The sequence below is a fragment of the Heterodontus francisci genome, chromosome 34 (assembly GCF_036365525.1).
Source record: "Heterodontus francisci isolate sHetFra1 chromosome 34, sHetFra1.hap1, whole genome shotgun sequence".
NCBI classification, from domain to species: Eukaryota; Metazoa; Chordata; class Chondrichthyes; order Heterodontiformes; family Heterodontidae; genus Heterodontus; species Heterodontus francisci.
Window position 1 is genome coordinate 28,812,973 of NC_090404.1, and position 12,738 is coordinate 28,825,710.

General features: G+C 45.5%; 1 protein-coding gene across 1 annotated transcript in view; it reads right to left on the reverse strand.

The window, feature by feature from the left end:
• Positions 1 to 12,738, reverse strand: part of LOC137349252 (zinc finger protein 229-like) — a 725,490-nt gene that overhangs the window by 574,918 nt on the left and 137,834 nt on the right. The window lies entirely within an intron of this gene.

Below are 12,738 nucleotides of genomic sequence, written 5' to 3' on the forward strand. Positions count from 1 at the left end.
AATGGTGGAGTGGGCTAGAGGGGCCGAATGGCCTGCTTCTGCTTCTAATTGGTATGTTTGTATTTTCGTAAATGAATGCAAAGCTGCAAACAGCCACTGCATGGGATGAATCCCGGACAGACGCAAACACACCCCTGACTTAATATTGCTTTAAAAAATCCCGCCATCGGAAATCTGACAAAACAATGAATGCCTGATTAAATCACCCTGCCCGGCATCAAAGCCGTTCTTGCAGGGCCCATAAAATTCTCTTTTGTCATTCAGTGAGCTCTCTTTGTTTGTCCTACTTAACCCCCTCATGTGAGTGTACCTCAACACTACCCAAACCATCTCCCCTTTAAAGACAGCCATTGTTCCATGACAGTTTTTCCTGCCAATCTTTCACTCCAATTTACTCGGGTCTGACCTGTTCTCACCCCATTAAAATTGGCCCTGCCCCAATTAATTATTTTTACTCCGGATTGCTTCTTGTCCCTTTCCATAGCCAACCTAATGCTACAATGATCACTGCCCCCGAAATGTTCCCTTACTGACATTTCATCCACTTGACTCACTTTTGATTCCTCAGAACCAGCAGTGCCTCCTGCTTTGTTCGGCCAGAAGAATGTCTATCTAGAAAATTCCTCCCCTTCTCTGCCCTTCACACTATTACTATCCCAGTCTATATTATGATAATTAAAATCCCCCATTATAACTACTCAATAATTCTTGCGACTCTCTATAGTTTCCATGCAAATTTGTTCTTCTATATCTTTCCCACTAGTTGGTGGCCAATAGAATACATCCTGTTGTGCAACGATCCCTCTATTATTTATTAGCTCTATCAAAATAGATTCATCCTTGACCCCTCTCGGACATCCTCTCTCTTCAGCACTGCAATGGTCTCCTGCTGATCTATACTGCTATCCTTCCTCCTTTCTTTCCCTACCTTTCCTGAACACCTTGTATCCAAGAATATTTAGTACCCATCCCTGCCATTTTTGATCCAGGTCTCTGTTGTCACCACAACATCATATTCCCATGAGGCTGTCTGCACCCTCAGCTCACCAACCTTATTTATCACACTCTGCACGTTCAAATACATGAGCAATAAGCCTAATTTAGACCTAATCACATTCCATCTCACGCTTGTCCTACCTAATGCCTTATTATTTTCTACTCTAGTGCTACCTGCCTCTCCCAATTCTTTGTGCACCTTGTTTTCCCTCTCTAATGTTATCTCCTGTTTCCCACACCCCTACCAAATTCGTTCAAACCCTCCCCAATAGATTTGAGCGAACAGAGGTAAGCCAGCGATGTAATGGCATCCAATGCAATTCTGAATGGACTCAAACTCAGAATCCCTGGATTAACAATACAACAATATAAGCACACGGCCAACAGTTTGCATGACTAGTGCTTGGAAATGCCTTTTATTTCCTCCATTCACAAGACAAACAGATAGAAACCCAGCATTCAATCATCAATCTCCAAGTTTCAAAACTGAGCTGGTCTCTATGTGGCAGTGCGGCCGAATGTTCTAAGGTGTTTGTATTGAGAAGCCACTCTCTGAGGAGGTGAATTTATTATTTAAATTACTGGCTGCTTGTACTTAAAGCTTTACGAAATTTCAAGTATGTTGTTGTTTTAAATACTTCCGTAGAATATGCAATCAAATTGGCCAAGAATCAAACCCATGTCTCCACTGTGAGAAGCAAGAGTTCTGCTGTGAATCACAAATGCTCAAACTTATACAAATGCTCTTCCCTGACCTCTACAATTTATTTTTTTTCCATTTTGATGATACAAAGGCAATAATACACCGTGCTTAAATGAAAAGAAAACTGCAGCTGGTGCTGTATGTGGAATTATTCAGAAACACTCCACAGGCCCAGAAACCCCTGTGGATGGACAAACACAGGGATAATGTTTCAGGTCGATCAGCTCCTCAGAACTGAGGTTTTGCAGCATAGATTCAAATTACTGCAAGTTTCCTTACAAACTTTTTTTAAAGAAAGCACCGGAAATACTCAGCAGGTCTGGGCAGCATCTGTGGAGAAAGAAACAGAGTTAACGTTTCAGGCCTGTGACCTTTCATCATAACTGGCAAAGGTTAGAAATGTATTAGGTTTTCAGAAGTGAAAGGAGGGCGGGGAAGGTGATGTTGGGAGGTGGGGTGGGGGAAGAACAAAAGGGAAGGTCTGTGGTAGGGCAGAGGGTGGGAGAGATTAACACTCTCTCTGCTCAAACGCTTTGTCTTTTCCTACAACTATTACCACTCCCTTTGCCTTTTTTCCATGACATCTTTGTAATTTAATGGAAAAAAGGCAAAGGGAGTGGTAATAGTTGTAGGAAAAGACAAAGCGTTTGAGCAGAGAGAGTGTTAATGGCAGAATAATGATCAGCTCTGTCTGAACGCAAAAACATGGAAAACAAGTTTAAGACCAGCACTTGACTAAAAAAACACAATCAAAATGGCAGTCATGGTTGAAAATTGTTGAACTGAATGTTGAGTCCAGAAGGCTGTAAAGTGTGTAATTGGAAGATGAGGCACTGTTCCTTAAGGTTGCGTTGAGCGTCGCTGGAACACTGCAGCAGTCCGAGGACAGGAATCTTAGCATGACAGCAACATGGTGAATTAAAATGGCGAACAACCGAAAGCCCAGCGTCATATTTGCATACTGAATGGAGGTGTTCTGCAAAGCAGTCACCCGATCTGCGTTTGGTCTCCCCAATGTAAAGGAGACGACACTGTGAGCAGCGAATACAATATAGTAAATTAAAAGAAGTACAGGTAAATTGCCACCTCACCTAGGAGGAGCTTTTGGGGCTGTGGTGGTGAGGAGAGAGAAGGTAAAGGGGCAGGTATTGCACCTCGTGTGATTGCATGAGAAGGTGCTGTGGGAAGGGGGCGATGTGTTGGGGTGACGAGTGAAAGGGGGGGGGGGGTGGACCATCGTGCCATGGTGGGAATGGTTCCTTCAGTTTGCTCACAGGGGAGGAGAGGGGAAGATGTGTTTGGTGGTGGAATCATGCTGGACGTGGTGGAAATGGCAGAGGATGATCCTTTGGTTCGGCCACATTTGGAGTCTTTAGTACAGTTCTGGTCACTACATCACAGGAAGGACGTAATTACTCTGGAGAGAGTACAGAGGAGATTTACAAGAATGTTGCCAGGGCTTGCAAGTTGCAGCTATGAGGGTTTGTGCCTCCACTAAATTGCAGCAAATTTGCTAGTTATTTGTTTGGATCTCATTTCTATACATTGTACTTTACCTACTGACAAGCATACCTTTGGGCATATCTTGAGGTTTCATGTCTTGCCAGGACACCCAGGATTACAAAATGCTATTGGTGCCCCTTTACCTTCTCTCTCCTCACCACCACGGCCCCAAAAGCTCCTCCTAGGTGAGGTGGCAATTTACCTGTACTTTGGATCAGCTCGGATTGTTTTCCTTAGAACAGAGGAGGCTGAGGAGTGACTTAATTGAGGTGTACAAAATTATGAGGGGCCGAGATAGAGTGGAAAGGAAGGACCTGTTTCCCCTAGCAGAGAGGTCAATTACCAGGGGCACAGATTTAAGGTGATCGGTAGAAGGATTAGAGGGGACATGAGGAAAATATTTTTCACCCAGAGGGTGGTGGGTGTCTGGAATTCAGTGCCCAGATCAATGGTGGAGGCACAAACCCTCAATTCTTTGAAAAGGTACGTGGACATGCACCTGAAGTGCTGTTATCTCCAAGGCTACGGACCAGGTGCTGGAAAGTGGGATTAGATTGGGTGGCTAGTTTTTCTTTCAGCCAGCACAGTCATAATGGGCTGAAGGGCCTCCTTCTATGCCGTACCTTTTCTATGATTCTATGGATGTGGAGGCTGGTGGGGTGGAAAGTGAGGACAAGAGGAATCCGATCACAGTTTTGGGAGGAAGGGGAAGGGGTGAGAATAGAAGTGCAGGAAATTGATTTCACATGGTCGAGGACTCTGTCAAACACAGTGGGTGGTTATTCTTGGTTGAGTAAAAAGGAAGAGTGGATGGTGGGGGGTGTGGTGGGGGTGGTGGCATAGTGGGAATGTTACTGAACTAGTAATCCAGAGGTTCAGGCTAATTTTTTGAAGAGTAACAAGGAGGATTGATGAGGGTAGTGAAGTTGACGTAATCCACATGGATTTTAGCAAGGCTTTTGACAAGGCTGACTGGTTAAAGAATATAAAAGCCCATGGAATCCAGGGAAATGTAGCAAGCTTGGTACAAAATTGGCTCAGTGGCAGGAAACAATGGGTAATTGTTGACGTGTGTTTTTGTGACTGGAAGGCTGTTTCCAGTGGCATTCTGCAGGGCTCAGTATTATGTCCCATACTTTTTGTGCTATATATTAACGATGTTAACTAAATGTAGAGGGCACGATCATGAAATTTGCAGACAACACAAAAGTTGGCTTTGAGGTTGATTGTGAGGAGGCTATCTGTAGACTGCAGGAATATATCAATGGACTGATCAGATGGGCAGAAAAGTGGCAAAAGGAATTCAAACCAGAGAAGTGTGAGGTGATGCATTTGGGAAGGTCAAACAAGGCAAAGGAATGCACAATAAATGGGAGAATACTGAGAACTGTAGAGGAAGTGAAAGACTTTGGACTGAATGTCCACAGAGCTATGAAAGTAGCAGGACAGGTCAGTAAAATGGTTAAGAAGGCAAGGAATAGAATATAAAAGCAGGGAGATTATGCTCTAACTGTACAAATCGTTAGTTTGACCACAATTTGAGTACTGTGTGCAGTTCTGGTCACCTCATTACAGAAAGGATGTAATTGCACTAGAGAGGGTACAGAGGAGATTTACGAGGATGTTGCCAGGACTGGAAAAATGCAGCTATGAGGAAAGATTGGATAGGCTGGGGTTGTTCTAATTGAAACAGAGGAGGCTGAGGGGAAATTTGTTTGAAATGTACAAAATTGTGAGGGGCCTGGATAGAGTGGATCTGAAGGGCCCAATTCCCTTTGCAGAGAGGTCAGTGATTAGGGTAGTAGAGGCAGAAATCCTCAACTCATATAAAAGGTGTCTCGATATGGACATCAAGTGTAGTACTCTGCAGGACTATGGAGCAAATGCTGGAAGGTGGGACTGGGCTGGATGGCTCATTTTTTGGCCGGCGCAACCATGATACTTTCTATACCATTAACTTTCTATTATTCTATGAATGAGTCCAGTAAACTTAAGCTGCAGTCCCTCGCATGCAAGTATATCCAGAACTGTTATTGATCACATCCAGTACAGAACGATCAAAGAGGGCCCGTGCACATAGGTTTCTGTATAAATTAATAAATAATTTAATTACAATTCGACCATAGAATATAATTTCTAACCATTAATTTAGGCTTCCAATGGCGGGACTGTTACCCAGCATTCCCGCGGCAGTGCAGGTGCCCTATTCACGCTACAGTAAACAGAGCGCGCAGGTGCAATCCAGTCCAGTATCTAGAGCATGCGCAGTGTCAATGTGATCAGGGCCGTGCGGGTGATGGAGAGTTTGTAGCGGGTGAGAGTCGGCCGGGCGCAAGCGAGGAATGGAGCCGGTGGGTGGCTTCAGAAACACTCAATATCGGCGGCAAGGCCCGAATAAGAGCTCCAGTTTCAGCATTTGCGGCTACGGGGCTTTCCCGTGAAGTCCCAGATTAATGGTCGCCACCTCTGTACAGGCAGGAAGTTTAGTCTGCCGCCATCTTGTTTGAGCAAGGAGCAGAGCGCACGCGCGGCCATCCCAGCGAGGACAGAGAGTGAGAGGGGCTTCAGGGTCCCAGTGACCAGGAGAGAAATACATTGACTCATTGATTTTATTCTCACTCTGCACACAGGGGCTCGAAAACTGAACCCAGCCAGAGTAGAGGGAGGGAGAAAGCTGGCAGTGGAGGAAAGAAATGGTGCAAATGGTACCAGGGGTTTGGATTTCAGCACAGGGAGGAGGGAGAGTTGTGGGACGGGGATTTACAGCTTTGGGGGAACAAGAGAGGAAAAAATGTTCCATTGAAGTGAGAATTGTCTGCTCTGAATTTCTATCCTGTACTGACAATGATGACCTTTATAAACTCCTTTCACAGTGTATTAGAAGAGAAGGATTTGTAGACGGGGAAACTTAAACCAAACATCATATCAAGATCTGAAAGAAACACTCGATTCATCAGGACCTGAATATCATCGACCTTTGAATGTGGAAGGAGAAATGTTTGCCTGTTCTGTCTGTGGGAAAAGATTTCAAATATCAGTGTGACTGGAAAGGCACCAAAACACACACACCAGAGTGAGAGTGTTCCAGTGCACTGACTGGAAAGAGCTTCAACCAGTTACACAGCCTGAAAAAACATCTCACCATTCACAGTGGAGAGAAAGCTTACATGTGTGCTGTGTGTAGACGAGGCTTCAACTGATCATCCAACTTGTAGACACACAAGGACACCTGCACCATGGAGAAACCATGGAAATGTGGGGACTGTGGGAGGGGATTCAATTACCCATCTGAGCTCGAGACTCATCGACGCAGTCACACTGGGGAGAAGCCGTTCACTTGTCCTGTGTGTGGGAAGGGATTTGCTCAGTCATCCCACCTGCTGCCACACCAGCGAGTTCACACAGGGAAGAGAACGTTCACCTGCTCCGTGTGTGGGAAAGGATTCACTCACTCATCTAACCTCACTGAACACCGGCGGCTTCACACTGGGGAGAGACCATTCACCTGCAATGAGTGTGGGAAGGGATTCGCTTGTTTAACCAACCTCAATTCACACCAACTTCTTCACACTGATAAGAGACCTTTTAAATGTTCTGACTGTGAGAAGAGCTTTAAAAGCAAAAATCACCTGATGCAGCACCAGCGAGTTCACACTGGGGAGAGACCATTCATCTGCTCTGAGTGTGGGAGAGGGTTTACTCAGTCAATCAACCTGCTGACACACCTGCGAGTTCACACTGGGGAGAGACCGTTCACTTGCTCTGAGTGTGGGAAGGGATTCACTCAATCAAACAACCTGCTGAGACACCAGCGAGTTCACAAGTGACTGCAGGGGTTGGATTCTGCTGTTATTGCTGCTGTTAATCACATCCAGGGCTGAACCATTTTCATTCTGACAGTTTGCTTTTGCTGATGTTGATAATCCCAGTAGTTGGGATGGAGTTTAGTATTTGGATATATGTTCAAGAAAGTTTATTACCTTCAAGATAAGTGGAGTCTAATTGATGAGCCAGGATCTAATTGAATTGTGCAGCAGGTTTGAGGGGCAGAATGGCCTGCTCCAGTTCTATATGTACTTTCTCCCCAGTCTTCCCCCACTCTCTAACTCTGCTCACTTTCCTGTTGCAGTGCCTTCTCCCCATTTCTCCCAGGGCTTTCCATTCATCGGCTGTGTTTCAGTCCAAGTCTATTCGGGACATAGAAACAGGAATCAGCCATTTAGCCTTTCGAGTCTGTTCTGCCATTCAATGAGTTCATGGCTGATCTATGATTTAACTCTATTGTACCCAAATATTATTTTAATACTGGCTTCCCCAGTCTGTTACAATGTGATTTTAAAATACCTTTCATTTACAACATACAATTAAGGTAGGAAAGTGTCCCGAGGCGCATCTCAGAACAGAAACTGAAAAATCAAACAAAATTTGACACTGAGCCAAAGAAGGGTAATTAGGAGAATAAAAGCAAAATACTGCGGATGCTGGAAATCTGAAATAAAAACAAGAAATGCTGGAATCACTCAGCAGGTCTGGCAGCATCTGTGGAAAGAGACCCGAAACGTTAACTCTGCTTCTCTTTCCACAGATGCTGCCAGACCTGCTGAGGGGAATTAGGAGGACTGACTAAAAGCTTGGTCAAAGATGTAGGTTTTTAGGAGGGTTTTAACAGAGGAAAGATGTGGACTGGCAGAGAGGTACAGGGAGGGAATTCCAGCGCTCAGGGCCGGTGACTGAAGGTACAGCCAAAGGGACCGAGAGAGTGAGGGATGTGTAAGAGGCCAGAGTTGGAGGAATGCAAAGTTCTCTGAGGGTTGTACGACTGGAGGAGGTTACAGATATAGGGAGGGATGAGGCTTTGAAGGGATTTGAACGAGAATTTTAAAATGGAGGCATTAGAGGACCTGGAGCCATTGTAGATCAGTGAGCTCAGTAATGATGGATGAGTGGAAATCTATGATACTTGGAGTAAACAGCAGCAGAGTTTGAATGAGCTGCAATTTATGCAGGGTGGGGGTCAATCAGATGAGCATTAGAATAGACAAGCAGGCTGACAACACAGAAACACTGGAGGGGTCAAGAGAGGTGGTGGTGATGTCGAGATGTGTGACATCAGCACACATGTGGAACCTGATGTCATGTCTTCAGATGGTCAGCACAGACTCGGTGGGCCGAAGGGCCTGTTTCAGTGCTGTATCTCTCTATGATGGCACTGAGGGGCAGCAGATAGATGGGAGATAGAAGCGACCATTGATAGATCCTTGGGAGACTCCTAAGGTAATGGGATGAGAAGAGAAGCCATTGCTAGAGATTCTTTGGCTATGATTGGATAGGTCTGAGTGGAGCCAAGGGAGGTCAGTCCCACTCAGCTGGACAGTGGAAGAGAAGTGTTGGAGGGTGGTGTGGTCGACTGGGAGGTGAAGAAGTCTGAGGAGGGATAGTGTCCCACAGTCACAGAGAATGTCCCTTGTGGCATGGATTCGAGCTGTTTCAGTGCCGTGGCAGGGACGGAAACCAGATTGGGAAGGTTCAAACATGGAGTTACGGGAAAGGTGGGCATGGATTTGGGAGACATAACGATATTAAGTAACTTTGGAGAGGAGTGAGAGGTTGAAGATGAGGTGGTAGTTTACAAGAACAGTGGGGTTGAGGGTGGGGGTTTTGAGGAGGTGGGTGATAAAGAGAGTTTTAAAAGGGAGCGGGAATTACCTGAGGAAAGGGAACTGTTTACAGGGGCAGTTAACACAAGGACCAGGAAAGGAAGTTGATCAGTTTAGTGGGAATGGGGGTGAGAGAGAAGGAGGTGGGTCTCATGGATAGGATGAGCTTGGAGAGGACATGATGGGAGAGAAACTAGACAAAGACACAGGTTCAGGGCTGAGGAAGTGGGAACCTTGGGGGGTGTTTGGCTTGGTGGAGAAGAGGAGGATGCAGTTGAATGGATGGTCTCAGTGTTCGTGACAAAGAAATCCATGAGCTCCTTGCACTTGTTTGATGTCAGGAGAGAGAGGTTTAAGGGAGACGGTGGTGGAGAAATGAAGCTGGGGTTATCTTTGCTTTCAGGAATGATCCTGAAATAGTGAGCAGTTTTGGCAGAGGAGAGCAGGGTCAGATAGAGCTTGATGTGTGGTGCAGCTGTCTCTGGCAATGAATTCCTAAACCAGTTATTACAGCAGATATGTTCAAATCTGAGCTCTTTAGACTTGAGGAAGCAAAGATGGGGGGGCGGGGGGGGTGACAAGAGTGGGAGAGGGTCAGGGGTTTACTGAGAGCAAAGGCATCAGAGGTTAAGGAAGTGATTGAGCAGATGGCCAGTTGCAGTAGTATTGTGACAAATGGACGGCCAATGGCGAGACAGTTGAGAGTTTGAAAGAGGAGATGTAGGTGACTTGGGGAGAGTTTTTTCCAGGGTGGACACAGGAGGAAGGGGATTGTGAGGGATACAAGGAACTGAACAGAGATGACCTTGCCTGTGATTAAGAGAATGACAAGGTCGAGGTTCTGCTTTTCACCAATTTTCCTGTGTTTTGTTTGAAAGAAATCTGATATACGTGAATAATCCCCAAAAATGGCCAAAATAAATACTGGAAATCATCTAATTTAATACTGAAAAGTTTACTGATACTTAACTGAGCCTGTAGACGTTTACCTTTGTTTTTTTCTCAATGTTGGTTTCAGCATTCTGGATATCATTAGGTGTTTAACAGTGTGACCTTCCATGAGGACTGCAGGATAGTAACTGGAACCTGACAGAAATAATTGCACCCAGATCAATGGCCTCAGTTGTACAGAATGTGTTTGCTATAAAGACAATAATATTACAGTTGTCTCCAGCAGTAGTTGGACTGCCCTGTACACCACATCCAGGTCTGGAGGTTCCTCAGTATTTTCACACAGATACTGCAGTCTGGACACAGACAATTTATGAAGCTTTAAAGACGGTGTAGACTTGGGTGGAAGTGAGATTGCACTGACAAGAGGAAACTCCAGGCCCGGGTCTCAGACCACACTCTTGAAATAAGCTGGGTATTTTTGTAACTCCATCACTGAAGTTACTTCCAGTTTGCAATCTGAGAATCAGAACCCACTGAACTGAAATTAAATGTTTTTAATGTAAAATTTACTTTTGCTGCTGATTATTGGAGTGGCAAATGGTCATAAACTGGTTACAATCAAATATCAAATCAAACCGGTATTCCTTTAAGTGATCAACTGAAAATTAGAAGTGGTTTGTCAATAGTAAAGAGAAGAATTCTGCAGGAGTCTCATCTGGGACTCTGGTGTCTGTCCAAAATATTTCAAAGTGAGAGACACAGAACAGGGAGCTTCTAGTAATCTGAAATTTACTGATTGGACCAAACTGTAGTTCGGGTATCGGCATAAAGGGGATCAGTGACTTAACCAGATGGATAAATTCATCTATTAACACACACTGAACAGTCAATGTGAAATATATATACAAGAAAGAAGTGAATTGAATTGAAGAAAATATAGTTTAGGATCGGTCTGATCCTATTCTTGTACAACACAACACAGAGAGAGAGTTTCGAGAGTCCTGTCAGTCCTCAGATAATGTAACTGTCCGATGTGACGTGGAGTCGATGAAGTGTCTGTAAGGCTGTGGAAAACTGTGATATATCCTGAGATTTTCAGAAGGAAAAAGACAGGAATATTAATCCGAATTAACATCAGAACATATATCATATATCCTGGAACTTCAGGAGACATCTGTTCTGATCAGTTTCCAAGTCACATGTCCAGTGGCCACAGTTGTCATGTGACCAGATTCATCTTTTCTTCACCCTCGAGTCCCCAGTTCAAGGCGGCTCCTTCCCCCCACCCCGCCACCCCCCGCCTCCAAATTTCACACTGACACTCCTTCTCCCTCCCTCCAATTTCACACTGACACTCCTTCCCCCTCCCTCCAATTTCACACTGACACTCCTTCCCCCTCCCTCCAATTTCACACTGACACTCCTTCCCCCTCCAATTTCACACTGACACTCCTTCCCCCTCCTTCCAATTTCACACTGACACTCCTTCCCCCTCCTTCCAATTTCACATTGACACTCCTTCCCCCTCCCTCCAATTTCACACTGACACTCCTTCGCCCTCCCTCCAATTTCACACTGACACTCCTTCGCCCTCCCTCCAATTTCACACTGACACTCCTTCCCCCTCCCTCCAATTTCACACTGACGCTCCTTCCCCCTCGCTCCAATTTCACACTGACACTCCTTCCCCCTCCCTCCAATTTCACACTGACGCTCCTTCCCCCTCCCTCCAATTTCACACTGACGCTCCTTCCCCCTCCCTCCAATTTCACACCGACACTCCTTCCCCCTCCCTCCAATTTCACACTGACACTCCTTCCCCCTCCAATTTCACACTGACACTCCTTCCCCCTCCTTCCAATTTCACACTGACACTCCTTCCCCCTCCTTCCAATTTCACACTGACACTCCTTCCCCCTCCCTCCAATTTCACACTGACACTCCTTCGCCCTCCCTCCAATTTCACACTGACACTCCTTCGCCCTCCCTCCAATTTCACACTGACACTCCTTCGCCCTCCCTCCAATTTCACACTGACACTCCTTCCCCCTCCCTCCAATTTCACACTGACACTCCTTCCCCCTCGCTCCAATTTCACACTGACACTCCTCCCTCCCTCCAATTTCACACTGACACTCCTTCCCCCTCCCTCCAATTTCACACTGACACTCCTTCCCCCTCCCTCCAATTTCACACTGACGCTCCTTCCCCCTCCCTCCAGTTTCACACTGACACTCCTTCCCCCTCCCTCCAATATCATCCTGTCTCGACAGTTTCCATCTCCTGCTCCTTCAATGTCCCCACTATTTCTTACATCCTTGCTGATGTCCTTTAAGTGACTGAATGTCACTGCCCACTGTTGGAAGGGATTCCTACACACAGTGTGGAGCTGTGTTTAATCATTGGATACAGCAGCAACATCATGCAGGAGCCAACAATACCACGGGAGGCACTGAACAGCAGGGAGTGGCCAGGAGCTGTGTTGAGGGAGTGAGGAGCAATCAGCAATGGTGCTTCATGTATGTGCGTCAGATAGCCCATAGCCCAGGGCCAGATCTGAATTTTGGGATATAATTTGACCGTCTCTGGTCTTGGAGTAAAGTATTTCTCTGCATACACCCCTCATGTGATCTTTGTTTATTGATATAAAAAGTTAGGATTAGTTGAGTCCCGTATACTCGATGGGTGTTGACATTTTCTGACTGAAAAGCCTCTGGCTTTCAGTGTCAGAAGAATATGTTTTAGCAGAGATAACAAAGAAAAAACATGAACACTGGAAAACTGAAATGAACACAAACCTGGGGAAATACACTGCAGGTCAATCATCATTTGGAAGAGATAAATTAATGGGTTTTGGGTGAAACTCCTTCAGAATGAATTCCTCCTGCAACATCGGAGATCTCAGCTTCATGTTCTGATGTTAAACAGTTGGAAATATTGCATTGTGTTTAGTAATCTCCCCCCCACCACTGAAATCATGTTATA